Here is a 16,838-nt window from a genome sequence, read left to right as displayed (position 1 = left end):
AACTTAGTTTTATGTAATTTTAGCCTATGTTTTCTTCAGTAAGAACAATGAATTGGTGCCAAAGATTCTAGACAGAGCAACAAATATTGTGTCAATCAATATTGGTCTCTTGGTACTCAAATGCTATTTGTATAGACAGAAGCATCTTAAAATGTCTGTTAGCTAATTCCATTTTAAACTGACAACCATGATACTCAAAAGAAGCTCACAAAAACAGTTCTTAAATACTGTATGACACATACAATATTTCTGAAATCTGCTTAAAAGTTGGGTATCCTAGAGTTTGTACAGAATCCGTAAGTACTGCATCTAATTTTAATCAGATTACTGATTCTGTAGTCACTAAACTCACATGTAAATATTTAAGCTAGAACTCCTCCCCTGTTATTCTTTTGCTATTTGCAAAGAAAAGCAAATCCCACCTTCCGACGCATTCTGTCCTCATTACACAGCTGAAATATTTCACTTGTTCTTTCTCTCAGAAGAAAGATGGAAAACAGGTACTTGGAAAAGATAAATATAAGTACCAAATACTGCAAGCTAAATTAAACACATACTTGGAGATGGAAAGAACAACTTAATTTTTTAAGTTTCTTTTCCATCATAAAGAAGTCACTTTGGAATAGGGACTTTTTTCTTCAGAATAAATTAAAATTGAGAGCACAGGGCATATCTGAAGGGAAAAAAAGGATTAAATCTACAAAAGCTAAGACATTTCCTGCAAATTTGCAGGTAACAGTGGCAAACTACAGACACTGTAATGTGGAATGAAGAGAAGCAGACATTCTTGCTTTTCTACATCCTTGCTAAGCAAGAATGTGTAAAGCTGATGTTTGTAATGCCACTTGAAATGGAAAATATAAATGGGTGTTTTATTGAAGCTCTCCCAGTCTCAGAATATAAAGACACTAGAAATGATTCATATCTGGACACATTAAATTACCTATTAAGGTTACAGAATGCTTTAGGTTGGAAAGTCCAGACATTAACCCATCAGTGTCAGGTCCACCATTAACTCATTTCCCTGAGTGCCACTTCTACATGTCTATTAAATACCACCACTGCCCCGGGCAGCCTGTTCCAGCGCTTGACAACATTTATGGCAATGAAATTCTACCTAGGATGAAATCTCAACCTCCTGTGGCTCAACTCAACACTGTTTCCTCTTGTCCTGTCACTTGTTACCAGGGAGAGGAACCTGACCCTCACGTAGTTAGGGTGATGAGGGTCAAGTCTGACCCTCATCAGACTTGTGCTCCAGACCCTTCCCCAGCCCTGATGCCCTTCTCTGGACACACTCCAACCCCTCAATGTCCTTCTTATAGTGAGGAGCCCAGAACCTGACACAGAATTTGAAGTGTGGCCTCACTGGTGCCCGGCACTGCTCCTGCTGCCCCTCTGTTGCTGATCTGAGCCGGGTGTCATTGGCCTTCTTGGCCGCCTGGGCACAGCTGGTTCATGTTCCACTGGTGTTGACCAGAACCCCCAGGTTTTTCACAGGACAGCTCTCCACCTACTCTTTCCCAGCCTGTATGGGGTTGTTGTGACCCAAGGGAGGTCCTGACAATAGACCAAGTTGAGCCTCAGACCACTGGCCTTGGACCATGGATCCAGCCTGTCCAGATCCCTCTGCAGAACCTTCCTGCCCTCCCACAGATCAACAATGACTTAGAGGGCATTTGACTCCCTTGTCTGGATCACTGATAAAGAAATTAAGCACAACTGGCCACAGTACTGAGCAAATCTAAAGGACAAGCATAACTAAAGACAATGTGAATGTAAATGGTCAACTCTACAACAGCCATGAAGAACAAAAAATACCAATCAAAAGTTCCTGACTTAGTGTAAATTTCTGACTCCAATATCCTACCACTTCCTGACAATTTGCATCCTGGCAGTATAGTAAGAGGTTCCAAGGCTTCTTAACGTAGATCTGACTCTTTGAAACCTTTCTCCTAACTGACTAGAAACACTGATCACCTAAAGCATGTAATGAAAAAAAAAGCTTTAGAATATAGGATGCATTGTTATAAACTGATGCCATTTTCTAGTACTCAGTCTCCATCAGGAAAAGGAAGAATTTAATCATAAGAGAGATAAGATTCATTTAAATGTTTAAATTTGGGGGCAAGAGGGTGTATTTACAAAAGTAGTCTTTCATACAACATTACTGGCAGGAACAGAGAAATTGAATGGTTTAGGAATTAACATTTCTGCACAGAGAACAAGAAGGATAAGGGTACATGCCTGTTGTGTATATTCTTCTCGCCAAGAAAAGGGGTGGCCTGGGCAACCCTAACTCCTCTGAAGACCCTCTCACAGCTTAGAGCATTATACTACTTTGACTCTAAAATCCATACCTGCTATTTCTCCTTTCCTGAGATAAAATTATCTATGCTTTAATCCATGCATGCTTTCTATCCCAGGGATCCTGTATTCTGTAATTTTTCTGAGTGCCTGACCTCGGAGTTCCCCATCTACCCCTGTCACAGCCCACATTCCTTTTGCTGAAACTACATCCTAACTCCATGTAGGTCGGTCAAACTGTGGGAGTGACCAAACCCCTGGATCCCTCTTCCTAATTCCCACAGGCCACCTGCTGTCTTACTTGGGCTCTCTGAAAAAGTGGTTTGCCTATTAACTTTGGATGAGATTGAAAATACCTGCATTCCACTTTGAAAATACTAGGAAAGTGAAAAGAGGCCAGGAGAAGGAGAGAAGGCATCTACAGTAGCATTCCTCATACAAAGTGACTTATTTCAGCAATACGTATCCAAAATTTGCAACAGTGAGAGTTAACACTTGAATTTTTCATTTTTCTCCAAGCATTAGGAAATATAACAGTGATGGCTGCTGTCTCCAAAACAGATCAAGGTTGCCTCAAGACTATCAAGAGAGTTGAAAGGTACTATAAACTCTCTATTCAGCATTGCAGAATCTGAAAATGCTTTACATAATCAATTAAAACTTTGAAAAGAAGACAGAAAACATTTTCTGAGTTTCTAAACTGATCAAGGTTCCAGCTGACAGCAAAAAATCCAAGGATTTTTTTCCCTAAACCGTAGCTGCACATGTTATTGCTTTGACTGATTGGTTTTATTTTGAATTCTTTTGCTTTTATTCCCATACATCTAAAGCTGCTTTTATTCCCTATGTGATATCAGCAGATCTTCAAGATTTAAAGTCTGTGTCAGAAAAAAAAAAACCACAACAAAAAATCAGCAAGGTTTTCCATCTTTCACAATCTGATGTGCACCTACTCTCATTCAACAAAAGACCTGTCAGTCGCTCCATTATCAAGTACAGTAATAAGCTTAACTTCTGTGAGCAGTTCTAAGCCACTTCCCATAGGAACTACACAAATGCTGCTTTGTTAAATCCTGATTCAAGATTATGGACTTTTTATCTGCAAACTGCAAGGTGCTGCAAAATCTCTAGTACTGGAATCTCTGGTAATCGGAAGAGTGACAATACACAAAGTTGCAACTTTGATGATTAGAGCATCATAAGCATCTTACATGAAGAATGGAGCAGAGATGTGTGGCTTGGTAATTTCACTCACCTAAAGAAAGAGTTTTGTGTACACATGTTAAAAAAGTATTACACAGTTTCTGTATTTTATCTGAAACAATCTTTCCATAAGATCCATATAATTAATACATCTCCATGAGCTGTAGAACTCTGTTCTTGTGGGACAGGTTGCAAGTTGTATCTTCAGACTGCACAGGTTTCAGAGTGAGCTTTAATTTTTATTTATTTTTACAATAAATAATTGTAGATTTTGGGTAGATGTCTCAGTGAGGAGATTCAGGCACTTTGTAAATTTGAAAAAGGTTTTGTGCATTTCATGTGTGTGCTCAATGTTGTTTACAATTCAAACGTTGTTATGTCTTTTGTTTGGCACTAGCAACAGTATTTAAAATTGCATGAACAGAGGTAAATGTAAGAGGGTACACCTAATTTATACAGTCCATTTCCTTTCCATTAGAGACCTCCCTCTTCCTAAAAATCAAATTAAATTGTAATATGCATTAGCAGAAAGTAATCAAATTGTACTTTATTTTACTAGGAAGACTACATTGTTGACCTTTTTATTTTGATTAAAAATAACAGGAATGCATGCAAAATTTACCAGTACTGTATCTGACTTATGAAATGTTCAGCTGCATTAGAAGTCAAATATGCAAAAAAAAAAAATTATTTATACTGCTGACTAATCCTTTTCCTTTCACTTAAAGACACGCTTGTAAGATGTGTGCTATGTCTGCACTCTAAAGGCCTTTCTTCAATTATGACTACATAAGAAACAAACATAATCCAAGGTGTTCATGCAAGTTTGTACCTGCATGTGCACGCCTTGATAACCAAATATATCTGCAAACACATGGCTGATGGCAAACCCCTCTACATAAGATCACAAAAAGGTATTGTGTATATATACACAAATATATACACAAAACCAGTGTTTCTTCAGTCGATTTTATAAAACCTGTGCAAAACCTCACTGGTCATAAATCATAGCTTGTAAGAAAATATAGATTGCAGAGGGAGTAGTAACCTCAGTGAATTAGGTTTCTTTCAGTTTGCAGTTTCTATTAAAGTGTACTTGTATATTTATTGATTAAAAGACAAAATAGATTTCTTCTTTCCTTCTTTTTTCTTAGCAGTTACATTTGATCAGAATGGTTTCTTAATCCTCCTCCTTTAATTATATGACAAGAACACAGCACAGTAGAATAATCAAGTTCTGTTTACATAGAATTGTTGAACTACATCTAGGAAAAAGAAGAACTGATATGCCCTTAAACTACAGATAAGAAACAAAAGAAATCATCTAGGTAGCCAAAGTGAAATTAGTGGGTGTTCTGTCTTCTTTCAGTAACATACACAAGCCTCACTTCAGGGATTTACCAGTAAAAAATGGAGACTTCAAGATTTTGATCAAGTAGGTACTATTTCACAGCTGCCAAAAGTATCCCCTAAATAAAGTGGGTCTTTTTCATTGAAATTCCATATCAACATGTTTTTCCACTTTCTTGGCATATACAGGAACAGTCCCAAGTGGGCACAAATAAAAGAAGTCCCTCATCAGTCATTATAGTACATGGCCTCAAAGAACTACTTGTAGGCTCCAGCATCACCAAGCCCAACACAAAACACACCCCCACCACAATTCTGACTCATTAATGTGACGTAACTAAAATGCACAAAGCAAAGAACAGGCAGCAAAATTTAAAATATGTTTCTGAGCTCATTTTTTTGTGAAAAACACAGCTTTAAATACCTTTTCATTTATAGCGTCATCATTTTGCCTGGCCTATTCAAAATATTGAAGGATACCATGTTTGCAGTTAGCAGTTTCAGGTTCCTCTGTCTGAGTCTCTAAAATGTAGATATAGCAGGACCACTTTAGGACATCATTAGTTATGACTACAACTCCCCAAGGGTTTGAAAACAGCCTCCAATTGCTTAGAGTACTTCCGTCCCTCTTAAACATCAATCAAGAAAAACTGGTACACCAAGTCAGATAACAAAGTTTAATGGTGGTGAAAGAAATGAAAAAGAGGCAAGTACAGACTAACCATAAAGGTTACATTCTACTGGTGTTTTCCACTTCACTGGTAAAAAAGGTACAAACCTATGCTTTTAGGGAAATAGCAGAGATTCAGATGAAAGGTTAGAGGAACATACGAGGTGTACAACGCACATAATTTGGGATTTGGTGCACCAGACCAGCAACTGGTTATAGTTAATTATGCTACATTATCCTCTTATTAGGCAGCCACAGTTAAATGTTACAGTCTCCTTGATTCTGCTTTTCATAACAGAGATGGTACCAGCAAAACTGGCAGGTTAGGATGATAGAGCACTTATTGCTGCTCAAATATTAATGAGTTTTCTTCATTGTGCCCGATTTCAAAACAAAATGAAAGGTAAAAAATCATGTTTTACCAACATGAAAATGTAGAAATATCCAAATAGCCAGAAAGAGGTTTTACTTTTTTTCCCCAATATCCCCTCATTGGTCTAAAGCAAAGCTGTAGGCAACATAACACTGTCACTGATTTTTAATGAAATTTCAATGTTAACTGCAAAAAGAAAACAAATATAATTCATTCACAAGGCATGTATTTTTTTCTCTAAATAATAAGTTAAAATGTAATGGTGAAACACAATGCTCGAGGCCTAAGGAAAAATTCAGTATGATAAATATGCAGTATTAAAAGTTCCTAATAGGTGGAGTCATTGGATTACTAACCAAGAAATAGACAGTTATTCTTATTTGGTAACACTTGTTAATAATATTTTTTTTTTAAGTTTCAGTTTGTTTCACATGCAAAAATAACACATTTTTCCCCACAAATACAATACCGTGGTAAGTTCTGAGTTGAATGGGTGGTTATAAAAAGGATGGAGTCAAATCTGACTCACAGCTTACCACAAGATGTCACAAGGTCAATGACCGCAGTGTAGCAAGTGAGATTCAGGCTGGACATTAGAGGGGAAAAAACAAAAGTCTTTAGCAGTGTAAATGAAGCGCTGATGAAATATCCAGAGGCCCACGGTGGAGCCTCTGTCCCTGGAGGTCTTTAAGTAATGTCCAGGCAGAGCCACAGAGAGTGGACCTGATTAAGGAGTGGTGACATCCCCACCCTGCGTGCCTGCAGGTCAACACAGGTCTCCTTCAATCAAAATTTCAATGGTTCATTGATTGTATCAAATTAACAGTGTGGCTAATGCTCTAATGCAAGACCTAGACATTTGAGAAACCTTTACAAACAATAAACAATGATGATTTCATACTTGACTTTTTTTGTTTACTGGTTGCTCACTAAACTTCAGGACAGCAATTTTTTTCAATGAAATTGAGAAAATACTCCTGTTTAAGATGAATTAATTAAAATACTCATAAAACAAGATTATTTAATTAATTAACTGTTTGAGAGAACACACATTTTTAAGCGTAAATTCAACACTAGACAATTATTAGTTATGTAGACATACAGATTTAATCAAGGAACATACTTGATTTCATATTTGAAGCAGAGAGAGATGTTTTTACTATATCTTCATATTAAAATAATTTACACAAAATGCAATCTATAATTTCAGCGCTTTCAAAGTTTGGTAGTATGAAAAAAATTATCTTCATTCTAATATCCATATATAGCAAAATTACCATGTTCCTAGAGCTCCTGAGTTCACAAAAATAATTGAGTTGCATCATATATAGCACACATTCTGTTATAAAGAGTTTAAAAAACTACAACCAAACATTGACCAGCATACCTCTTCTCTCCAAAAAAAATAAAAAAGGACTAATGTCTTCAGATAACTGAAAATATTGCTAAATTTGTACTCTGGATTATTATGCCTAGATAATAACATTTAAACATTCCCATATTTGTAGTCTTTTTAAAAGTATCTAAACTGGTTGACATCATGGAATATATTTCACTTACACACATTTTTTAGAGTTTCAGATTTATAACAATTGTTTTCTTACACTATTCAAGAATTCTCTTTAACCATATTTATTTATTTCTCTTTGTGCTAACAATATTCCATATTACATTTCTGGACATATTTTCCTACTCTTCTGTATTAGGCATCTTGTAATTAGAAGAAATATCGTTCAGTATGCATAGCTAAAATTAAGGAATGAGGGCACCAAGCCAAAGAGAACTGCAAATAAAGCAATCTTGCTGTCTGAGTGTTCGGGAAAGATACTTGACATTTCGAAAGCTAAAATGATCCCACTTTACTTATGAGAAACTAAAATACATAATTTAAATGCTACTTTGAGACGAATTTTTTATAGAAAACTCTTCAAATATTTCAAGTTGACCAAAACATAATTTTTATGTCAGTTTATTAATTTTTGAAAGGACAATGATTACTTGATTATTTATGAAGTGAATCACATTCTCTCCACTGCTAACAGAACAGTTTCTACACTCAGTTCTATTCTCTCAAGAGTTTACAGCCTACAAAGACAGCATGAAGCTCTTTGTATAATTCATTACAGACGTAAAAATCAAATACTTTTGTCATAATAAAGCTAACCCAGAATCTCAATTACAGGAATGCAGAGGGGAAGTACCACCCATTACATTTCACTAAATAAATTTTAAAGTTTTTTGGATGCATCCTCAACTCTTAGACAAGTTGATAAAAACCCACGTTATTAAATTTTTTTATTACATATTTTGCTGTTGAGTTGTAATTCATGTTTCAAACTAATATGAATTAAGAATGATCCAGTCTGTACTACTTGATATTTCGGCATTTGGCAGATCCAATACTTATACATAACAGATCTATTAATGCATATTCACAGTGAGACCTCAGAAATATGTCAAAAGGAGGATATGTAGTAAAATTAGAATTTGTATACATATTCTCCTTCCAATTGTTAAAAACATTCAGGCACTGAACTGTTTAGATTAAACATTTAATTTTTTAAAATTAAAAAATAAAGCTCTAAACCAGTATTTATAATATTGCTGTTGCAATAGGAATTTAGTTTCCTTTTTATTCTAGTCAACTACACCAATGTCTTAGCCACTATTTTTTCATCCATTTAAAGAAAAACCCCTTTTCTAGGTATTAATTCCCTTAGCGAAATCCTACTACAGAAGACTACAGAAATCATTACAAGATTTTTTTTTTTTTTAATGTAGGCATTCAAAATAACTCCACTCATGGTAGGTCTACAAAGCACTTTATTTGAATTTTTCAAGGTAGGCAGATAGATTACAGTGAAAATTAAATTTTTCTTGACTAATTTGAGTAATACTGGAATCCAACACACCAAGAGAATGTACAAAACAGAATGTGGAAAGGAAAGTCTTCCACCAAGAAATTAATGCTTTTTAAGATTTAACTTAGTTTGAGCAATTATGATGAAACAACTTCATTACTTGTTAAGTTTAAACAACAGTTTTTATGTTTAAGAACTATCAATGAGCTTCTCCCTTTCAGATGCTAGCTGAAGAAAACAGTAACTTTTATTTAGACAACACTGTTAGAAACACACTAAGTTTTAAATGTAATTTTTAAAATATATTTTAAAGTGCAGCAAAAAGGGGAGATCATAAAACTGGCTTCTAGAATTTAGGAGAAATAAATTGCAACTGCAAACGATCAGTCCTTTTAAAATATGGTCCAACTCTCTACTTGTATGATCACATATATCAACAACACTTTTGTATCATAACCCATTGAATGGAAAAAGACTTGGTAATTTTTTTTCTTCTTTCTTTTTGGGTTCTGTTTCTCTCAGAGAAAAATACAAATACTGTTTTAAAATTTAGAATTATGAGAAGGAGTGTTGAATAATCCCCTTTGAGACTAATACTATGTTTATATTAATAATTTTAAATGTAGCAAATGTATGGATTTTTAAAAGTACATTGCTAATAGCTGCTCAACAAATATTGTGGTTTAGGTGCAAATTTTAAAGAAGTTCAGAAGTACAATGAACTAAATATAAAACTGGATTATAGCAACAGTGTGTTAATGTAAATTGTAACTGGGGTTTATCAGAAAATATTACATGTTTTAAATATTTAAATTAAATTTTTCTATCCAAGCCAGAGATAAATGTATGCTAAATAAAGTTTCACAATTGTTTTTGTTAAGTAAATCTAGCACTGAGTGCAAATCAAATGTTCTGTTAGAACTGGTATTCTTCCTTGCAGCGTGACATAACAGATACTGTTTGAAATGAAAGTAAAAAATGACAATACATTTTGTTGGTAGTCTTTGTAGGGGCAAAATCAAAATTTAAAAAAAAAACCAAACCAACAACAATGACCCTACTGTTCATAATATGATCGCAATTGCATAATTTACATGTAATCATTTATTTGCACTTTAATGCAAAGTCTCAAGCTCCAAAGGCAAGGTATATTATTTCTGCTGTGTGATAGCTCACTGGAGAGGCACCCAGCACACTGGCTGTTATACAGGGGTTAACACGGGCACTGGGGGAATAAAGCTGTATGTTACTTTTTTAGATCACACAAAAAAAAAGAAAATACAACTAACACCAGAGAACAGAAGCCAGATCTTGAGTTAAATGGAAGTCTGGTATTATATTAAAGTCTCCTAACACATTAAAAAAAGCAAGAACATGAAAATGTATATCTGTTAGTACATGAAGCGGTTGTGGCAATTTCAATTTTTGTTGTATCAGAAATATGTGTCTTGGAATTCAGAAATGAGGTGCATTTATCCTAAGATTAACTTAAGCACTTATCTCTGGTGATAAAACAGCACAAAATTAAAGTTTTTATTATGACTGATAAACTGCTGCCCAAATTTTTCACCAAAGACTTGAAAATAACAATGCAAAGCACTAGGTTTCCCACAGAAAAGCTTAAATTAAAATAATAGTACCTGTGAGTCTCTCTACAAGACAAATCAAACCTGAAGCACAACGCATCTCTGTTTTCCACAGTCAGAACAAGCAACTGGAAACAAACTGAGTACAAATCATAGGCTTCTGCTCTGTTCATCTTGACAATTCAAAAGTGCATCTATATCCAGCTTTCTCCATCTGGCTATTATACCACATTATTTTAAGGGTACAGGTTAAGGGGGACAACCCACCTTCCAGGATGACAAAAAAGAGTTTGGAAGTTTGTCTCATCTCATTGCTCATACAGAAAATCCTTTATTATGTACCATAGGACAAAGGATTTGCAACTGTCTATTATTTGAGAAATATGCTATTGCAGTAATTTATTTCACTGTATGGGTCTTGAAGATGCACAGTGGTATCTCAAATCAGCTTCTAAAGAAAACTGCATGCCATTTTTGTGACATTGGGAATACTGATAAAACTTACACAAAAAGAAAATTTGGGGTTTTGATAGTTATGAATTATATATGGTGCTGACAAGATTGTTCAAGAGCTCTTTTCTGCTTCAGGGATTACTTTATATAAAGTTTTAATTCAACTTTTCCTTATTAATGATTTCCACAGACAGGTGACTAAAGTTTTGTATTCACTCCTGAACATTCCTAAAAGTTCTGAACCAAACTGAAAAAAGATGTCCTCTGATATGGTTTCATTCCCAAAATACATCAATACACAGCTATCTTTCCTCACATTAACAAGTCTCTTGGTTTCAATGTCAACAGGATCCCCTATGGAAACAAAATTAGGTCTCAATATCTGCAAGCAACTACTCCAAACTAAAACAAGAATAAATATAAAACCAAACAAGCTTTGAAATGTCCTTACCAAAGCTTTACACTGTAATTTTTCATCCTAGCTGAAGGGAAATTTTCAGAGGTTTTGAAGCATCTGAAAAAACCCCAACTTCTCCCTACATACTCCAACACAAACAGTAATGCCATTATAATGGAGGAAGAGGCAGCATGTTATAATAGATACTGTTGGTTTGTTAAACTACATAAAACTCTGAAACTCATCTCTACTTCCAGAATAAGCTTTCAGTGATCCTCATAATTACCACGGTTTCTATGGAAATATTTGCTTAAGGATTCAGAAAAAAATGAACATTTTAATGCCAAAAGCAAATAAAACCCCTTCACTAGCTGCTAGATTTTGTGAAAGGAGGTACCATTAATACATACAAGCAGGTACAGATTACTTGCCACCTACTTACTCTTCGGCTAATTTAATCCTTACAGTCTCTACTGGAGTTAAAGTTGCAACCTTTGCACTGAAAAAGAATACTAAAAACAAAAAAGAACCTCAAAATTTGGCGCTAAACATCAACAATCTGGCTGACTTACTTCAGTGAATTCAGGTTTCTGAATAACTAAAGAGAAAATGTTGTTGTGAAAAGAAAGAGATTAAAGTTTATAAGAAAGCAACATATATGTGTGTATATATTGACATAGATATATATATATATAGTAGTTAGATACGACTATGTACTGTAATATATTACCACCATTTTATAGAAGAACAAACATACATACACACATAACACACACAACACCACTAAAGGAGGTAACAGAGGCCCTGATCCTTAAAAAATTATCTGTACATTTACCTACAAGCATAAACATGGTTGTCAGTGTGATCACTGCTTGCTCTCATTGCATCACTAAAAGAGTGAAAAAGAGAAAGAACCACACACAGAAGAGGAATGAGAGAACTTAATAGGATGAAATATTTAAAACTCAGAAATGTATTCACCACCTATTCTATTCTGTCTATCCATAATGCTGCTCTTATCTCCCCAAAAATGCACTTGCCTTCTGAGTTACTTTGCACAGAAGAACAGTGTTTTAAAACTAGATTCAAAAAAGCTAATATTAAGAAAGTTTTCGTGAGATCAAGCTTTAGACAGATTTGCTAATACAAGTGAGAAGCAGATGGTAAACATTCTTTTTTGGGAAAATACCCACACTATGCTTATATTTTATGATTTACATGACAAATGCTAAATATTGGAAAGAAAATGCAAGAAACTCCCAGTAAGACAGCCTGATCCCTTGATAATTAAAATATTTTATTTTAAAATACAAAGCTTATGTATCCTAAGTATTTAAACATTAGAATTTAATAGTATCTAGGGAAACTACTTTAACATTGTTAGTGGTATCTCACTTCTGAGAAAAGCATCCATAATCCAGTTATGAAAAATAAGTGCAAGTTACACTTATGTTTTTTTCTTGTGACAATTGGACTTGATTCAGTATAAATGCTATCTTATTCCTCCAGACTTCTACTTGTAACAGCTATGCCTTATCTATAACATTTTAATATAAAAACTATATAATTCCATTATGGTTTGTTGAAACTCATTTTTCTGCTTCAGCAAACACCCTCAGCAGAAGAAAAATCCTTAAAAAAACCCCATGTGTCTTCACAGATACTAAATGCATCATTAAATGTTGAAAACAGGCAATATGAAAAAGGAATTTTAGAAAAGAAAAAGGCTACATATCTAGAGAGCTCTTTTTTAATACTCAGAATCCTAGAGTTTTCAGCAAAAGACCACAGTTCATCTCAGCTCCTTGTGCCAAGCATTTCTTCTGAAAAGCTTTGTGCAATTTCTTTTCAGCTAGAAATAGAAATTTTTTTAAGTTATGCAAAATCTAGATCTACTAGGTAATGGAAATTCTACAATACAACTATGACGTTAACTGTCATCTTCTGCAGGTTACTCAACAGGCAACACTGTGAAATAAATTTATTCCCCACACTCTGCTAACCACACTCTTAGTAATAACTATTTAGGCACTTTGTTTCTTCGGAAAGTTCTTCAGTGATTTTACAAGGCACAGCTGCACAAAGCGCTGGATTTGAACACTTCTTTTCAAACATTTTTCAAAGTTTCTTTGAAACTTTCAAAGAAAGTTTCTTTGAAACTTTCAAACTTTCTTTAGGAGTCTATTTTTTGGAGTGGTGGTGTTTGGATTTGCCTTTTTCCCTCCCCTGTGCTCTTGTTAGTGGAAGTCTACCATTTAAAGCTTGAAATTATTTTCTGCACCTAGAGAGGAAACACTGGTCTGACTGCTTTTCTAAAGTGGAAGTAAAGCATTAGACTTTTATCTTTCACTACTGAAAAGAATGTGTAAAGCAATTCTTAGTAAATATACACTTAGCATTACTGCAAGACCCTTAAAACATCTACTCCTGTTTCACAGGCTAATTTCATTGAATCTTTTCATCTTTGAACAAAAAATCTCACTTTTGTGTTTCAGAGTGCATAGCATTCTGGACTATTACAAACTTGATAAGTAATAATTTACTTAAAACAAATTCCCAGCACTAAGGATATCAATAAAACCCAGAACTAGAGCGTAAAATTGAAGAGACAGTTACACAATTCTTTGTGTGCTTGCCGCTCTAGCTCACCACTCTGCATCTTCACATCAACCTAATTCATTTGACACACAGTCTCCCCACAGCTGAGAAAATCCCGCTTCCTTACCAGCTCTTAGGAAAAGCTTAAATACAAAAACCGCTATGTTTAAGTAAAGTTAAGGTTGTGACACAAATCAACAAAAGGCAGGAAATTCAAAGATAATACTGACAATCCATGCTTAATTCATGACTGCCTAACAAAAGGGGGAAACATCATGAGGAACTAATGTTTAGCTTTAACTTCACTCTGTCTGTGCTCTTGGGCATATAGGTGTTTACCTCAAAGATTATAGTAATTCAGTCTGTCCTGACAGTCTAGATGTGTTCTAGTGATTATTTAGCATTTAAAAATGTGTTGGATGTAAAGAAACTTTTAAACCAATTGTCAATGTTCTAGCATGCAACACTCCAGCAGACATCATTAATTAGAAATACATCTTGAGAAAATTACAGTAGACCTAAAAACGTATATAATAACATAATTTATCTCAGAAGTAAACAAAACACATTTTTTTTTTGTATACAAAAATACAAAATAATTCATTTTGGAATGTAACATTAAATAAAGAATGCTTTTTTGTCTAATCAGTTAACAGCTCTCAGTATGTATACATACTTCAATTCCTGCTTGAATCCTAATATCTCTGTATACTACAAAGAGTATTTTTCTGGTCAGAAAAATGCCAGAGAAATTAATGCCACCAATGGATACATTATTAAAGTGTGGCAGTTTTTATTTAATCTTTTAGGCTTCCAAATAAAATGCAGTTATTTTAGTGCACTTTAAAAATACTAATGACATTAAAAAACCATGTATAGCTTTGTATACTATCTATCCTATGCAGAAATTAGGAAAACAAAAGAAGGAAATTAATAAAATGGCAAAGATTGCACTTCACAGCCTTCTCTAGAGGACATGAAATTACCTCACACATACATACCTTATTGAGTTAATTGAAGGATACCAATAACAGCTTTTGCTGTAATTGTTTTCTTTATTTACTGAAGTTATTATTGATAAATTTTTGTATCAAATGGTTAAAATTTTTCCTGGAAATTAGCATTATTACATTATTTTTTTTTTCCAGCTGAGTTACTAAGCAATTGTGATCTTGTACCAAACATCAAAATTCTGCTAACTTTCGTAACATAAAAAACCTGTCACTGAACAGTTTCAAAGAGGGCTTTCAAAATCCTGCATCTGTACAAACCTGGTGTCAAGATTTTAATTATCAAAGCAAGGACAACTCTGTGTTTCACCCTCAGGATTATCAAAAACAGAGCATGGTTGCACAGGACAACGTGCTCTCACCCAGTCACAGCCTCACAGAGCCTCAGACACTCTCTGATGGAGCCTGAAGAACTGCATAAGTGGTTAAGTCTTTGCAAGACCATGGGACGCCACCCTAAAGGCTCCCTGAGAAGTCAGGTACATGCTCCCCAGCTGATTCCCTCTACTGAGGACATGAGGGCCTCAAAAGCCTCTGACGAAGTGCAGCTGCTCTTCTCCCTTTGAGAAGAGAGACAGATCCTTTGATAAAGGAGGTTCAAAAATGAACAGAGCTCACAACACTGTAAGGTGCTCACTTTTTAACTTACCAGCAATCAAAGCAAATGTGAGAAAATCTTTTACTCAATTGCCAGAAAATAAATGAGAAAAGGGTGATGCCTGGCTCAACCCTACAACACTCTTGTTTACCTAATAAACATTCACTAAATACCACATATATAATCTAAGGTAAAATCTTGACTTCCTTAGAAACCATGAATTATGCTTATAAATTCTACTTTGTTACGGTTTGTTTTGCATTTTCAGCTCATATTAAAATCAGAATTTATTTGTCAGGTTGGCATGCTGAGACATGCTGAAGATTATCACGCTAATCAATTAGTCAATAATGTATCAAAAATCAGTCGGTATCTCACCTGTTATACTGGATCCTTAATAGGAAAAATAGTTGAATTTTTAAGCAATTGTACAGCTTAGTAGCAACGGTATCAACAGAAAATATTCTCAAATTCCCAGTAACTGAGTGCAATGATACTAAGTGACTGCAGATTACAACATGATAGTGACAGATGGGCCTAAGTATACAGAAGAGAAGATGAGTTTGGATAGGGCTAATAACCCAAATGCAACAATTATTTTCTACTCATTCATTCTCTGAAACACACCTTCTGCCTTCCATGCGCCTACGGACACTTCCTTTTTTCTCTCTTTATTCTTTCATATGCAAGGTTTTCTTTCTCCTAGGTTTCTTTGCTTCAGTTTTTCAGTTGTTTCCCTACTTTTGGGAAAAATCATGTTTTCCTCTGAGTAACTGTAGTGAATGAAGGGTGAAATCAGTTTGAGAAATTATTGATCCTCAAGACATGGATTCCATTATGCCCATGATAACTCTTTCCACACGTGTTGTCAGAGTCAGAAGGGACAAGAGTAGGGCCTGCAGATCGGCAGTACAAAGACAGAAGAGACAGGCCTGCCTTCAGACCCTGTCCTGCTCCTCTCACCCTTCAGCAGGGACAAGAAGCACCTTCATTATTATCACCTTGTGCTCTATAGACAGTTTCCTTCCCTGAATTTCCACAAGACATTTCACAAATTCAGAAATTCATCTCGGACAAGCGGTGAGAGAATCCATTTTCAAGTCTGACAATGCCTGTTCTGCCCATGGAAGTACAAACAACAGCAGACCAGAGGAAAGGGCAGTAAAGGCCTGTATTCCCTCTCCTCTGCCATGCTCAAAGCTCTGCAGCTGCAGCAGCTGCATGGTGGCCTCATCTTCCTATACTCCGTACATAAGGTGGGCAGAACTCTGCAGAACAACATACGCTTGAATGCACAATACAAACCCCCGTGAAGTGCAGAATTTGAAAAGGAAAATACAAGAATGAGTTTGTGACTACTGGAATGGTAATTTATCACATAGTAATTCTTTATTAAAATCTAAGCAGTGTGAAGTTTAAAAAAAAATCAGCA

The 16,838-nt window shown here is 35.0% G+C and overlaps 1 protein-coding gene across 1 annotated transcript in view; it reads right to left on the bottom strand.

Annotated features, from left to right (window-relative positions):
- The window catches only part of FBXL17 (F-box and leucine rich repeat protein 17), a 275,571-nt gene that overhangs the window by 77,771 nt on the left and 180,962 nt on the right, over positions 1 to 16,838 (bottom strand). The gene's annotated exons all lie outside the window — the stretch shown is intronic.

This window comes from Zonotrichia leucophrys, chromosome Z (assembly GCF_028769735.1).
Source record: "Zonotrichia leucophrys gambelii isolate GWCS_2022_RI chromosome Z, RI_Zleu_2.0, whole genome shotgun sequence".
Classification (NCBI taxonomy): domain Eukaryota; kingdom Metazoa; phylum Chordata; class Aves; order Passeriformes; family Passerellidae; genus Zonotrichia; species Zonotrichia leucophrys.
This window is presented reverse-complemented; position numbering and strand designations above follow the sequence as displayed.